The sequence below is a fragment of the Crocodylus porosus genome, unplaced genomic scaffold (assembly GCF_001723895.1).
Source record: "Crocodylus porosus isolate Cpor-Errol unplaced genomic scaffold, CroPor_comp1, whole genome shotgun sequence".
NCBI lineage: Eukaryota > Metazoa > Chordata > Crocodylia > Crocodylidae > Crocodylus > Crocodylus porosus.
The window spans coordinates 19,207,084-19,223,551 of record NW_017728921.1 but is presented as its reverse complement, the minus strand read 5'-3'; the positions used below and the strand labels follow the sequence as shown (position 1 = coordinate 19,223,551).

The following is a 16,468-nucleotide window of genomic DNA, read 5'->3' as shown; positions in this document are numbered from 1 at the left end:
GTGTCCTCTTTTTCGAATATGGCAACCCTAAGATGGGAGCGGGGCGCTCTCGCAGGAGGTACCCCCACCCCCTCCGGCGGGCAGAGAAGCCAGACCAGCCGCAGTCACTCACCGCTCCGTTTTACCGCCCTCCAGGTTTGAACAGAGCAAGGGGCGTTGCCCACTACATCATTTCCGGTGACGTTAGGCGAACGCCGACTCCTAGCCAATGGTCGGCGGGTGTGCTGGGGGCGTCATCACCGAGTCCCCAGCATGCCCCCCACCTCCTGTCGCTGGAGCACGTTTTGGGTTCAGCCGTCGCTGCCCGCAGAGTGGGGCCTATGTGCGTCACTGCCTGCCAACGGTCCTAACTGCCACAGCCTCGGCTCGCTCCTCCCGCGGGGCGGGGCGTCGGCTCCGAGAGGCCCGGACGCCTCAGCCTGTGCCTGGGTCCGTCAGCCACTTGGGGCCCCTTCACAAAGCGGGGTTTGCAGGGGCGCTGGGCGAGGCCCGAGGCGGGTGGCGATGGTGCTGGTGCTGGACCGAGGCAGCGGTGCCAGGCTACTGCTGCTTCACCGCAGCGTCACGGCCGCCGGGGCGGGGCGGGGGGCTCCCTTGAGCGTCGCCCCGTGACCTCACGCAGCTGCCCCGAGCTCCAGCGGCTGCTCCCAGCCCCGCGGAACTCGTCCTTTCCGCTGAGGGTTTGTGGACCGACTTCGCGCTAATCGCTTTCGCTCTTTGGGCTTCCACCTTGCCTGTCACAAACCCGTGGTCGTCCCCACTCCGTGAGGCTGCTGTCAGGCTACGCTTGTATCTGTTCTTTGGGCCGCCCTCCATACGTACAGCTCTTTCCTGACCTGAGAGAGGCAGCTGCTGTGCGTGAATCCTACCTGGCCTAACTGCTCTGCTGATCCGCTTCTTTCCCCTCCTAGAATATTTATACCACGTTATTACACCAGCCTCTTTTAATTCCTTATCGGATTCATTCCAGACTTTGTTAAAAATGTACAGAGTTTTCTGCATGTAATTGACTTGCCAACTGCGCTCTGTTTTATTTCATTCAGCCCCAGGGACAAAGCCAGACTGGTTAGTTCTGCTTTCCACGCACAGCCACAACATGGTGTCTGGAGTCGCCTTCCCGTGTTCCCTGTCTCCTCCTCCCCTTTCAGCAACTCTTCTCTCTGAAACTATGGCATTTCCTTTTTTTTTAAATGGTCAGGGAGACCACTTGCACACTTAAAGCTCTTTGTAATAAAAATGCTTTTAGGAGGGGAAAAATTAAACAATGTAGCTATATTTGGTTTATTTTGAGGGTCAATGTAAGCATTAATCAATTTTGCCAAATGACATCAAAGTCATTTCATGCTTAGCCATAAGCCTTGCACAAGTTGCAATGATTTTACAAGCTTGTGTCCTCAAGTCATTTAAGCTATATAGCTACAAGTTTCAGAGGGGAAAGGCCCTCCTGTTTTTCCATATTTGGGTGAATAAAAGAGTGCTGCTACAGATGACTGTTTTTATGGGCTATGATCTAACAGTACCTCTAACAAACTTGGATTTTTGGGGTTAGTGAGTTCATAGACTAGGAGGAAGAAGAGCTCTTTCACTGTGGCAGACAGTAATGCCAGCTCTCATGAAAAAATCTTGAGACTCCTGATTTCCATTTAACTCTGACTCATGATCTCCTGATAAAGACACCAAATCTTGGGATTTTTTTTTCTTTATGTGTATGTAGGGGGCACCAAGCTGGTAAGTCTGCGGGAAGGGGCAGTGTATGTACATTGAGGTCACAACAGCAAGGAAGGGGCTGGGGTGAATGGGGCCCTGGGGCCAGGGCAAGTTATGCAACAGGGGGGGTGTCCACTGAAGCCCCAGCCCTGCTACTGCCCCTCACTCCTGACCCACAGTACCCCTCATCTTGGCAGGGTGTGTGGGAACCCCCCCTTCCTGGGCTCCAAACCCCCCATGCACACCCACAGCCCCTCATACCTTCACAAATAACTCCCCCCACACACACACAAACACTTAAAAAATAGCATTTCATGATTTTACATTCCAAATCTATTGATTTTTAAGAGTCTGTCTCATAATTTTTGACACAGTGGGATTGGAATGCTGCAGCGATGTACTTTCCAAGCATCAAGACTACTAAGTGCTCTTGGCTTCTTTCCCATGGGGATTTTGCTGTGGAAGATGAAAGGATTTTGCTTTGAAAGACTGCGTAGAAAACAGTAACAGGGCTAAGTGAACTGTAGGCACCTTCCCCAGACACCCAGCTTCTTAAACTGGGTCAGGTGAAGTTGCTTCCAGGCTGGACCCAGCAAGCAGGTTGTTGGGACTAGACACAAACTGGCTACCCATTGATCCAGACTGAATGGGATTTGATGGAGTGGGGAGAGCTAGTTCTGGCAGCATAGATCTATTGGAAATTCTCATTGGTGGGTAAGAAAAGAGTTATAGAGACTACTTCCAAAGTTACTAGAAGAGTTGGGTCCTTTACATTGTATACGCATGTATACTATGTTGCCATGTTTCCCAAGTTCATAACTTATTCCCTTTCCCTAACTTCCTTTCTTCATTTATACACTGTCTTGGCATGTTCTTAAGTGAGGTAGTCCCCTCTGTTAAGGGCATCCAAGGAAGGTGCATTCAATTTTCCAAGCGCCTAGGTGATCACAAGTTCAAATTATTTAAGACAATCCCTCAATATATTTTTGCATGTATTTAACACCTGGTAGAGGATCACATTTGTAATATTTTTCTCTCTTGTTGCTGTGTGAAACAATCATACCATTTAAAGAAAATACTAAGCAAGAAAGACAACTGAGGTCAAGTGACCCCAGCGAGGTGACCATCCAGTCTCCTTTTGAAAATTTCCAGGGTAAGCGATTGCTCCACCTCTGGAGGGAGCCTGTTCCACAGTCTGGACACCCTAATTGAAGAAGTTTTTTCTAATGTTATGCCTGAAATGGTCTTCCAGGAGTTGGCGGCCATTACTCCTGGTTTTCCCGAAGGGTGCCCTGGTGAACAGTTGTTCGCCAAGCCCCTGATGTATTTCCCAGATGTAGCGGTAAGCTGCTATCAGGTCCCCTCTCAGCCTTCTCTTTTTTAGGCTAAAGAGTCCCAGGTCCTTAAGCCTTTCCTTGTATGGCTTACCATGCAAGTCTTTGATCATACGGGTGGCTCTTCTCTGGATTCCCTCGAGCTTTACTATGTCCTTGTTAAAGTGCAGCGCCCAGAACTAGACACAGTACTCAAACTGCAGTCTCACCAATGCTGAGCACAGGCAATGTGTAGGAGGGGCCCTTGCCAGTCAGGGACTGAGGTGCAATGGCCGATGCCCACCCCCCCAAAAAAAAAAAGTGCTGGTGGTACTTGTGGTTTGCTGCCGGTGCTTCCGGGGTCGATGATCAGTCACTGAGGGACACCCCTCCCCCCGCATTGGCAATTGGCTGCTGGGGCACCTCCCACCGCTATCGGCGATTGGCCACTGGTGCTCCCCCAGACCCAGGAGGCACCAGTCACCCATGATGCTAGGTAAAGCAGAAGAATAACTTCCTTGATTTTGCTTGAGATGCATGCCAGAGTATTATTTACCCTACTAAAAAAGTGCAATCAAGTACACTGGTAAAATTGAGATTCCATTCCATTATCATAATCATATAATAATTTTAGGAGTTGTAACAATGCTAGATAAAAACCTTCCAAATGAAGAATATTTATTTATCTTGAAATTGATGTCTCTGTAGGTTCTCAGGGCTAAACTACTGATTCTTTCATGCCTCTGGTATTTTAAAATAGCATGTTTCAAGGGAAGTCATAGGAGACTAATTCACTCCCTTCTGATTCCTTACTCATATTAGCAAATGTTTACTCATGTGAATAGTCTCATTTAATTTGCACGTTCACCAGCAGAACCCCTGCAATTATATAAAACAAAACCCTGTTCCCTACTATTAGATTAATTTATAGGTCAATCAAAAGCTTAACAGACTAAATAGCTCTTTGTTTTCCTCTGCATCAGGTCCTGATATGCAGCTTCACTTGTTTTGATAACTCACCATGCATTGGATTGGCTGCCATCTGTTTGGCACTTTTTATTACAAGAGTAGGGGTTTCCCTTGATTTTCTTAGCCAAAATTTCCCTTCCTCATACTGTTGGGTAGTGTGCTGAGATGGCTGTGTTTCAGAGATTCTGTGTATCTGTAGTTGTAACACACTTCAAGATATTAGGTACTACATAAATATAAAACCTGTGTATTTTTACTGCTGAACATTAGTGAAATTAGCTGTCTGTGTGCAAATGTAAACCATTATATATTTGTTGGGCTCTAAATAAATTTTTGATTTCCCCTTTTTTTTTTACTTCGTTTGTGTGAAGGGTCCTTACAAATCCAATGATTGAGTATTTATATTGTTGTACTATAGAACTGAGTCATAAGTCTTGTGCAGCTTCAAGCTCTATGATGTTTTCCTTTTGGATCAAGAAATCGGGGCTTTTTTTTCCAGCGGTAATAAATACCATTAGTTAGTTCTTAAATAGATTTAACAATATTAGTGCCACCTGTACTTCCTTTATATACATTTTTGGGTGATCGTGAGGTGCAGTATAGTTACAAATTTCAAATCCTAGATGAACACAGATTCCTTTTGAGCTAAAACCTAATTTCTTACATTTAGGTGGTAGGCTAAAGTATTTCCCATGAGTAATATTGAGCATCTTTCCAGTATGTTCTAAAGCAGTGGTCTCCAAAGTGGGGTGCACGCACTCCAGGGGGTGCACAAGATGATCCACTGGGGTGCGGAAAGAAAATATTAGAACTTCTGTTTCTATTTATATAAATTTATATTTATATAAATATACATATATTGGGGGATGCGCTCAAAAATTTTTTACTGATGGGGGTATGTGATCAAAAAAGTTTGGAGACCACTGTTGTAAAGGACTGTCACCAGTGTAATGCAGAGATAACCGAGCTGGTTTTAAATTTAATAAGCTTAGGTAGTACTGATAATAGACTAGACATGGCAGCATGGTGTTCAATTTACCTTGCTTCTCAGGGGTGTTTGCAGCCTGCACTGAGCTCTCTACTACTAGTATCTGAACTAGCTAGTTTAAAATTTACTTTGGATATCTCTGTGCTACATGGCAATCATTTTTGTGACATACTGTGAGAAGCTAAGGAAATGAAAAATCAAATGTATTAAATACAAAATGTGAATATAAAATAATGCTCAAATGTCTCTGGCCACTTGGCTTAGGCTGAGATTGGACATTCAACTGAAGTTGTACACATATACACACAGCTGTTTATGCTGCGATTGTACAGATTTTTCTTTAAAAGCCATTTTTGCTCCTTTAAAAAGGATACCATTCTTTGCCAGTTATTTCCAAGTAGGATTAAACCATTTCAATTGTGGATAAACTGTAATCTTAATCCTGGAAAATAATGCATTTAAAATAAAATATTTTACAAGACAAGCTCAAATTTATGGTGTCTGCATCACTTTTTATATGTGAACAAAGACTGTAGATAGATGTTTCCTGGTCCTGTTGAAGTCAATGGCAAATTTTCAATTTACTTGAACAGAGCCAGATTTTCATCCTCTACCTTTTTGCACATTAGGTCTTTTTAATATCTTACAACGCTTAAAATATCTGTCTTTTCTTACCAGGCTCCCCCAAAGTTGTAGCTCCAGGCTAACTTCCGCTTATGCTGAGATGTTGAGCACTGAACTCCTGACATCATCAAATGGGATTCATCTGTGTTAGAAAGGTAGGTAAGTAGATCACCAAGATATTTTTTGTGTGTAAGCTTAGTGCTCATAGAAGGTGCTAAATTGGAAAAAAAAAGGTTATTCATACATGTCTTTGTTGGCACTGAAAATACAGCAAGTCCTTTCCAGATGTTCACCCTCCAAGGGATTTAGAATCCAAGCAAAACATACAATAGAGAAAGAGGTTTTAACAAAGGAGGAGCAATACACAAGAAATTTTTATACAAGTCAAAGACCAGTGCTCTATTTTTTGAAAGAACAGAGACAGTATTGAAGGTAACGGTGAAATCTATCTGTATGTGGCATTTCCCACAATAATACATATGTCTCTCAAGTAAGTAAAAAGGCAATACATATATGCTCTGCTTTCATTCATAAAAAAGATCTCTTGAATATCTAGTTGAGTGATATTTTTAAATGATCATGACATGATTAAAAACTCATTAGGAACAACTGAGGAAAAAATTAGAATAAGGCAATGGATTTTGTTTGTTCTTTAATAGAAGACATGCAATTTTTCTTATCCCTTCAGTGGGCACAGGGCTTATTAAAGTTCTGTCTCTCATGTTCATAAGCCTCCCTACTGGTGACCTTTAAATGTTTCAGGCCATGGGCATTTGTAGTGAGATAAATCCTGTTTTTGGGCTCCAAAAAGTGAACATACAACTGCTCAAGTGATTTGTTGCCAAAACACTATGGCAATTCCATGACAAAATGTTAGGTATTTCCAACATCAATTTAGCAGCAACACAACTATTCCTAGTGCTGTATGTCCATTATACTTAGCTCCTTAGGCTGTGGCTTGGTCCTCTAGTATCACAAAAGACTTGGCTCCTCATCCCTACTTACCCCTCACCCCCACACCTCATGGCTCTAGGAAATCTGTCTGACACTCTGAACTCTATTTCCCCAGGGAGATGGAGCCTGGCTCACATCACCACATGGACTTGCTGCTCATTCCTATCTTTCTTCATGATGGATACAGTCCTTCCTGTCCAAAACACATGTCAGAAATCCACCTCCCAAGCCCTCCTGCCATGCAAAAAATTACCTGTTCCTGTTGTGTTAGCATCTCTGGGTTTATCTGCAAGGGAGGGTACAGAGCTGGAACTTGTGGATGGCTGAGCTCCTGGCAAGTGCTTCAGATTCATATCTTGGCTTTATAGCTGGTAAATTGCATGACTGAGGCAAAAGGGAGACTGTTCTGTGTCTCTCTTGAAGTGGAGGAAACATCAAAACCTTACAGGCAGGTGCAAGTCAAGGGACAGGAAGAATGTGTGTGCTTTGTGTGGTGACATGCAGCTGTAATTTGCAAAGGCCATGCTTGCATTGAAGGGGAGACTCTTCAGTCATCCTCCACTAAAGCAGACGATGTGTCAGAGCCCTCCCCCTGCTGCCAACCTCCCACATGTTGATGAGGCAGGTGAATCACTGTACCATCACCCACTGGATAGCCAAGGATACCTCCCACACTATCTGTGGACTTGTCTATGCCAAACTGATTGGTAGACCAGAGACCACCACAGCCTCAGTCATGGCTGTACATGGTGCAGCACACCAGACCACACAGGAGCTGTACAAGTTCTCCACAGAAGTGGTGGCAGCCTTGGCTCTGTACTGATGGGAGTATGGTATTCACAGGACCTGCTGGCACCACTGAATCAAAGGGCAATCTGCCAGCCAGTGGTAGATGATCTTAAAATAACCCATAGGCTGCATAATGAGACAACTCAGTATGGAAGACACAGTGTTATGTTTACTGAACTTGTAAGGATCATACCCAACCATTTAACCTTTTCTGGTGCATAGATGTAATACTCTGTGAAAAATATAGGGATACTCATTGGTAACATTAAGCAAAACACAATAGAGGTAGAGGTTTTGAGGGAAGAGGAACAGCACACAAAAAATGGTCATATGTGTTAATATTTTATAATAAAATATTGTACCTAGACCTGTTATGTGCATGGTGTGTCTATTCTGTACATTGAATTGAATATTTCAAGGTCTGTCTTTATAGAAAAGCATATCTATTTAGAGAAAAAGAGGACAGGTCTTTTTAATTGTAGCCTAGTAAGATATACTAAAAGAGTTTTCAAGAAACAGGTCAAATTTCCTTAATGACTCAACCTACTCTTGTGTGGGAGCACAAAGCATTTAGAGGAGACCCACAGGCATAGGAGGATCTGGGCTGGCTAGGATACTTTAGGATGGTTCAGTTATAGTTCTGTGACTTAAAAGAAAAGTCTGTCAACTTGTTTTGATGCATAAGATTTGATGAGACTAAATATTAAAAAAATCTTATTTCTTTAAAGCCTTGTTCCAACTGCTAATTTAAAGACTTATTTGGCTAACAGCCCTCATGAGCAGTATAATAGATTTAAGGTTCCTAGAGAGAGAAGAATCAGATGCCTGAAATCCTATCACACCTGCAGGCTGATAAGTGGTATTCATGGTAGTATATCTATATTCTGGTCTAAGAATGGAAGATTCATGAGATTGCATCCTAAAATCAGCACGGACAGGAGGCTGAACATTGCACTTAGAGAAACCAGAGCAGGGTGTAGAGGTGCAGTTCTATAACTGAAACATGAGCATCATTTTTTATTTTCCATATATTCATTTGCATTTAATTTTAATTGTTTGTTTCTTATAGTATGGATCTTTTATTATTTCATATCTGGAATTTAAAGCAGATACAAACTGTACTTTACATATGTCTTCCTCTGGGACATCACTAACTCCCTAAAAGTGTGGTTATAAAATGATTTATTAAACATCACAATCTATCAAGACACGTGAATATTATTAACATCTTTTGTAACATCTGAAGAGTAAATGTATCATGACAATATGGGAATCATCTGTTTCAGTGGAACAAATGAGGGCTTAATTAACGCAAATATGAAAAGTTAACTGTGAAGCTTATAAGACAAATAGTTCTATTTACAAAAGAAAAAATATGAATAAAGACTTTGCTTGACAATGAACGCATGGCAGGGAGAGAAATATTAAAAAAAACTTACTGAAAGACAAAAAATAGTACAGAACACATGAAGTTGCATTAACTGATAAAAAAAAATTAAATATACTCTATTTCAAAATGTATATAAAAAATATTAAAAAAAAACTTATCCCATTATTTCAATATAATAATGGTTTAAAAAGTAGCAAAAGCAGACCATGTGACGATACCACTTATAAGGTTCTGTTGAGAATATCTAAACAAGAAGAACCTACTAAGCAGTAGGGCTATGCGAAGCTTTGATCCGATTCAATTCAGCAGATATTCGGCCTGATTCGGTAGCCAAATCCGAATCAGAGGACCCTGTAATCTCTCCGTATCAAATCAGAACACTCTGAATTGATTTAGAAAGATTTGGAGAGTCAGACATAGAGACAGCTTTAAATATTTTTTCTACATACTTCTAGGTAGCAGGGGTTCGTGAGTGCTGCAATGCTGGGGTGCATGGGGTGGGGAGCTCCACAGTGCACTCAGCAGCAGACCCCAAAGTGGATCAGAAGCACTTTCTGTCAACTTCCAGGTCCACCGGGGAGCACAGTGGGCAGCCCCCTTGCACCCCCACATATTGGCGACTGATGCCTCCTGGGTCTGTGTGGGACACCCAGGGTTCCCTTGTGGCTGATCACTGAGCCAGGGAGGTTGCCATTGCACTCCCTGGGAGACCTGGAAGTGGACCAGAAGTACTTCCAGTCCACTTCCAAGCTAGCCACCGAACACATGAAGGGCCCCCCTGCACTCCTGTGGGATGCTCCATGCGCCCCAGCATCGCAGCAATAATGAGCTGCACCTGCTACCTTAAGTTTAAAAAAATTTTAAAGCAGTGTCTATGCAGCATTGAACCTTCAGATTCGGATTCAGCTGTATCGAATTGGGGACAGTGATCCGAATCAACTAATCAAATCACTGTCCCTAACTCGGGTCAAATCCGAATCCAATCAAATGGGGCCTATTTTGCACACCCCTACTAAGCAGTATATTGTAGACTGAAACAGCCAGAGATGTTAAAAGCCATCATAATTAAAATTGATTGGTAAGAGTTTTAATTCTAAGTGGTGCTTTTGTGTTTTTGTAAATGCAGTCTGAAACTAATAAGAGTTTTGTTTCCTATGCAAATACTTTCCTTGCCTTAAACCAAAATACTACAGAAAACAGTGTTTGTTAAACCTCAGTTAGACAGTAATTGGCTTCATTGGCAATTTGCTAATGGGAGGATTTTTTGGATTTCATAGCCATGTATGCTACTTCTGATTCCATAGAACTTTTAAACTTTTCATACTTTTTGCAGACTGTAGATGATTATATACCCCATTTTTGGATGCAGTCATTTCTGACACTAATGTAGCCTGGAGCCGCACTAGGGAACTGTTGATTTTTGTATTCTGTTGGTAAAGTTTTCATAAGTCCACGTTCAAACTGTTTTGAGCAAAAATCTGGGTTTTTATCAGTTGTCTAACACCATAGTCCCAAGCAATATAAGCCCTTAGCCACAAGTGTAGACACACCAGTGTCAGCTGTAACACTTATCTAGCAGCAATCGTATAATACATCATGCTGACTGCCCTGGCCCTAATGTTGAACTCCATAAGCTAAGTTCAACCTGACGAGCCCTTCTTCCCCTCATTTAAAATATCCCTGGCTTCAGAAAAACCTTTTTCTGCCAAACCATTGTGCAGACAGGCTTAGCTTGCCACAAAGAAAAGCATGCAGTAACATCCCATATCTTCCTGGACAAAGGACAAGATGTTGGATCACCTCAGTCTGTGGGGAGAAGAAGTGCAAACCCAGCTCCATGGGAAGTATAAAAACAGAGACATTTATGAGGGTGAAGCAGGCTTTATGTATAACAGCTTTCAGGCAATGTGCTCCTGGCCATTTTGTACGTTCCTCAGGACTTTGTATATCCTAAGTTTGTAGGTTTTGATTTGGTCAGCTGGATGCAGGTTTGCTTGTTCTGTGTGTTTACTCTAAAGTTAAGCACCATTGGTTATTACCTCAAATAAAATTGTCCTCATTTCATATAAAATTCACTTGAGAACATTAAAACAAAACAAACCCTGATGGTTGCATCCATGTACAGGGACATGTTCCCCATTCTGTGCAAAGGCTGTGCTGTCTTTAGTAGAAAATATTGTCATAATTCACAACATAGCGTTGAAGTAGTCTCTTAAGGCCACCCTCAGCCAAATAATGTCTCATGGGCTCTAATTATTGCACTTATTTCTGGCAGCTCAGAAGCAGCAGGCAGTCTCTCCATCTCCACCTGCCACACTGTTGGCAAGGCTTCCCCTTCAGCTTTGCAAATACACAGCACATGGCAGGCAGAAAAACAAGGGAGATATTTGGTTGAGCCTTGTCATGAGAGATCTCCAGCATCTTATCTGATGTCCAAAAGGTCACTTAACTGCACCTGCTCAGTCAATAGTATAACCTCTTCTTGCTGCTGTCCAGATTGCCAAGGAATCGTCTTATGCTCTGGGAAACCGTAAATTAGGCAAGATTAGGACAAGTCAACCCCCCCACCCTCCAGAATGAGTAGGGCATCATAGATAGGACAGTCAGGAAAGAATGTTCCTGAGTACAGCATTTAGAACAGGCCTGTGTATGCCCACCCCAACAAGCCAACATTAATGACTATACTGTTCCTTGTGCAATACCAGTGCCTGCATCACCATGGATAAGTATCCCTTTCTATTGGGCTAGGGACAAACATTCAAAAAGCCAGAGCTTGAATTGATTCAATTTTTGCAGGCTAGTGTAACCTGCAGGTCTTGAGCTGATTTGCAAGTGGATAGACATTCACTTTTGAATCAAGAAATGCAGGCACATGCTTGCAGTGGCTCAGGCTAGAAGCTGGGGATGCTAGAGTGAGCTCTCACTTCCCTTTGCTGAGCTGAGGCGGGTGTGGCCAGGCCACGGCAAGGTGCTCTGATTAAGGAGGGGTTTAAATCCCCACCCTCCCTGCACAGTCCTTATCCGGGGTGTGCCTGGAGGGGGAGGGAGAAGCAACCCTTGCCAGACTTTTCCCCTCTCGCTGCTCAAGGGGCAGGAGTGTTTCCAGCCCCTGGCTAGCACTCTGAGGCAAGCAGGGGAGGGAGGAAGGACTACTAATGTGGACATGGATCTGTTGATGATACTAAGCTTTTTAATCTCCCTCTCCCTGCTACTTCATACTGTCTACAGCAAACTGACAGGCAAGCAAGCCAGTAGGGAGCTGATAACACAAATTTTATCAGCCCATCAAGAAAACAAAAGCCTCTCTCATTAGTTCATGCTCTTCTTAAACAGCTTTTCCAAGGAAGGAATGGAGGGATATTACCAGCTGACTTGTTGATTAGCTCCAAAAAGCCCTAAGTGGATACTGTTCTGTCTGCCTTTGTCCCAGTGAAATTGGAGACACACATACACAGACACTTCTCAGTATTAGCTAGCATGGGGGTGGCTGTGACCAGATGCAGGCTAGGGTATGTGCTGTGGGAGAGGGGAGGGAGGGGGGAGATTCCTGCTTGAGCACTGAGCATGGAGTGGGATGGGGTAGGGGAAAGCCTGGCAGACACTGCAGTCTCCTACTTCCTTCTCAGCCAGCCAGAGCAGTAATAGTGCTCCAGCGAGGGAGGAGAGGGGCAAGACCAGTCCTGCTCTCTAGAAAAGACAGCACAGTACAGGGCTGAAAAGCATACTAGGATGCTGGGGGATTCTGATTTAACTTAAACTAGGAAAGGATTTGGGACAGAAGTTCCATAAACCAGTTTGACCCAAATTAGTTAAGTCTAATACTACATTCAACCAGGTTTCTCTTAAACCAGTTTCAGCCATTTTGAAAGTGTTTTATGTGCACGGAACTTGTGTTCTCTTACAGGTTTAAACCAGTTTCTGATCACTTAAACTGGTTTATGTGTAACTTCTGTCCCTAGCCCTGATGTTCTTGAGCCTGGAGTGGGGAGATGGACTAGGAATATGAGTCCTATCACTTGCTCACAGCCCTCAGTTCAGGAACTCCGTCATCTCATACCCCTCAATTTTCTCTGTGTTGCCCAAAGCCTCAGTTTGTTTTGTAAGTGTTTCAAGATTGGATCTCAGCTAGTTTAGGTAAATCTGTCCCCAGCTTAAGCAAATGACAGAATAGATGGTATACTAGCCTCTACTACTGTGCCCGAGGAAGCCCTGGGATTGGGTCCAGAGAATGAATTTCAGGTGTTTAAGTTCTCTTTGGCTTCAGGACTCTCATTAGGGTTCACACATTCACTCACATTCCTAAGACTTAAGCTAGTTTGCTTGTTCCAAGCTTTTCATGGTGCTCAGTTGATCCCTTGCCTCGTGTTTGGCTCATCCTTAGGTTCCTGCTGACCTTGGCACGCCTATTTCTCTTGGCCTGACCTTTGACAACTTTTGTGTTGTCTCTGGGGGAGGAGCTTAATTGAAGAGCCAGTCAAGGTCAGGGAGAAACTAGGACTGCAGGCTTCAAGATGTCCACCTCCCTATCTGTTGTATGAAGTCCTGGTCTTTTGAGTGTTTCCATTGGTCCCACAGCCTTTGGCTTGCCCAGTGTCAGACCTGTGCCCCAAATCAGTTGACTGAACTACCTATGCCCAGGTCCCCTTACATAACTGCTCTGAACACATTAGGCCAACTGCCCAATAGGGACTTTACAACCTCAGACTGATTTCCCACAGTATGGTAACAGTCTAGTGTGACTGACTTTCACAGAGCAATTGCCAGCTATTTATTGATTCATAAAGCTCATCCCATTTTTGTGAGAGCATTAAAGGACAGAGACAAGCTTTGCACATGGATCCAGGAATACTGCATGCCTTTTATGAAGGTTTTTGCAGCCACTGCTGATTGTCCCTGATATGCATCATGATGTAATTGCACTAGTTCCTGTTAGCCTCCAGAGCCCAGAAACAATGTTCAGCTGCATTCAGATGGTTGGCAAATGTCTGACTCAGGCTGTGGCTTTTAACTGCTTTACATTCTTCTAATTCATTTGTCTGCATCCACATCGTATAATCATCCCTGTGTCATACTTCTATTGTCCATTGGAATAAATACCCAAAAAACCCCACACGGTCTGCTAGCAGGATCTACTGACTTGTGCAGGAGACCTCATTAGTATCTATGCTAATGGTAGGGAGTGAAAATGCAAGTGACTCTAGGCATTCAAAAAACTGCCATGCAAAAAGTGGGAAGGGGCAATAGGACCGAAAGAACAGTGTTGTGGTGGTTGGCCGCAGGTGTCCACAACCCTTTCGTATAGTCTCACTTGCCCATAATATTCTGCTCCCATGTCCTACGGTGCACTGCATCAGAAGATGTTCCGAGAACCACTGTAGTTTCTCTCTGTGGTTCACTTTGCATTTAGCCAGCATAGCTGCTCATTGTGCGAACCATGTTGCACCAGCACAAGCACAGTGGTGTGCACACACACTGACAGATCAGTATGGTGAGCCAATCAAACTTGCTTACAAAATTTCTAGTAGAGACATGACTTCTGACATCATCAAGAAAGAGATGTAGCAGACAGGCACTTCTTCTGCCAGTGTTCAAGATAGGTAGTGACAAGTACACGTGTATGTCTTTTTGGCTGACATCCAGAAAGGTATAGTGACATGAATTAATTCATGAGTTAGCTAGGTGGCGTTGGAACCTAGTTATATATTGCTATACCAGTGTGACTTCCTGGAATACAAATTGGGTGGTTGTTTAGAAGTTACTAGAATAAATCAGATTTAAATGGTGTGTTGCTACTGTTCTGTGTAAATTACAACATATAGTAAAATATAAGTTACCTATTTTGATAACAGAATGGCCAAACAGAAAATGCTTTTCTAGAAGAGCCTGAGTAATAAAAACATTGTGTCCACTGAATTTGAAGAAAAATTTTGTTCCACTTCATATTTAGATGACTTCTCTAAATAGGTGTGTTCAAAAGAGAAGCCAGTGAGCCCAACCATGATCAAATACTATAGATTTTTTTCTTGAACTTTAAATTCAGCAGATGAAAAATGAAGACCTAACAATAAGGGTTTTGGTAATATATTTCAATATTGTGGATCAAAAGATGGAATTTTTAATTTATATTAAATCTGTGATTCCCAAACAACATTTCTGGCTTTCAAACGCATGAGAGATATTGGAATTTATACTTTTTTTAAAGAAACTAATGGGCATGGCTAAAATCTAATGACCAATCCTGAGTACTATCAGTTAAACGAAAAATAAAGCTGCTGAATTACACCTACAAGTTAGCAACACAAAATACTGCAGAAATAGCATCATTCTTATAAAAACTAAGTGCTAAAGGAGATAAGCATATTTGTTTTTAATTATGTTGCCTGGCAATAGCAGATAATTTCTTAAGAACATTTGTGAAAAGATCTTTTGTTTACTTCATAAGCATTAGTCAAAGAGGATACAAAAATAAAGATATGGCTTCTTAACATGATTTAATTACCTTAAAAGAAAAAAATTGGATTGTCTTTAGAAAATTGTATCTAAAAATTTCAATAAGCATAATAATCTTTTCACAATAACCTGATGTATATAATAGTAAGTAAGAAAAGAGAACAAACAAACAACCGTGGTGCTTTTTTCACAGTATTAGTAAAAGTATCAAGATGAACAGTGATAGAGAAATTATGTAGAGGGAATCTTCCAGAGAGGACTATACAAGAAGTTTATATATAATTACCTGCCTTATTTTTTAATTTGGAATCACGATTTCAGTGCTCAAAGATTTAAGATGATCTCTCCCTGAGTGGGTGTGCTCATTGCTGTCTTGAAAAATTCAGCAGTGACATCCTACATGTTACTTTATTTAATTCTTTCTGAATTAGTAGTTCTATACTGTGGTAGTGTTGGAATGATGTAGCTGTGATGGTCCAGGAAACCTGCGAGAGGCAAGGATTTTTTGGATGTTATCTTTTATTGGACTAACTGGTCAAGATAGCCACGGACAGGCTTTTGAATGCAGAACATTCTTCTTCAGATCACCAATGTACTGCATTCAAAAGCTTTTCGAAAGCTATCACCACCATGCAGTTGGTTCAGAAAAGATGTCACTCACAAAAACCTTGATTTTTGCATAGTTCTATACTGGGGAGGAGGTTTGTCAGAACAGGCTAAAAAATATTAGCTATTTTACAGGGGTTAATACATGTTTCTGACTGTTTTCTAATCAGTTTTTCATGTTGAATATTTTAAAATAATTTAAAACATGCTTTAATTAAGGCATGGCAATGGCAAATAAAGTGACCCAATCTCATCAGTTGTCTGTTTAAATCTGTGCTGAATTTGACCAAGATGCTTGCTGGCCCTTTAAATATTACAAACTCAAACTATATTGTGGATGGGGGCGGTCCTGTTGTCTTTTTTTGGCAAGGGGGTCCTGTTGCCTTTTCTTGTCACTCCTGACATTGTTTGGTTATCAGTCATGCTTTACTGTACTTTCTTACCCTTTTTTAACTTTTCTTGCTACTTTTATTATGCAAGTGACACAAGCAACAGGAATCTCCCTTGGGATGGAGAAAGCAGCTTTGATTATTGACAGGGCTTTAGCAATCACACAAAGGTTAAATACAGACAGTCGAACAACCTGAGGCTGAATCAATTCAATCTTGACAGGTTAATTTAAGCTGTGTAGGTTGAACAGACATTTGCTTTTGATTCCAGAAATGCAGACACATGCCT

At 42.2% G+C, this 16,468-nt stretch overlaps 1 long non-coding RNA gene across 1 annotated transcript; it reads left to right on the top strand.

The window, feature by feature from the left end:
• Positions 1 to 2,800: 2,800 nt before the first annotated feature.
• Positions 2,801 to 7,662, top strand: LOC109312889. The gene is made up of 3 exons (XR_002101927.1): positions 2,801 to 2,860; positions 5,656 to 5,760; positions 6,671 to 7,662. It is a non-coding gene; the product is annotated as an uncharacterized LOC109312889 (long non-coding RNA).
• The last annotated feature ends 8,806 nt before the right edge of the window (positions 7,663 to 16,468 follow it).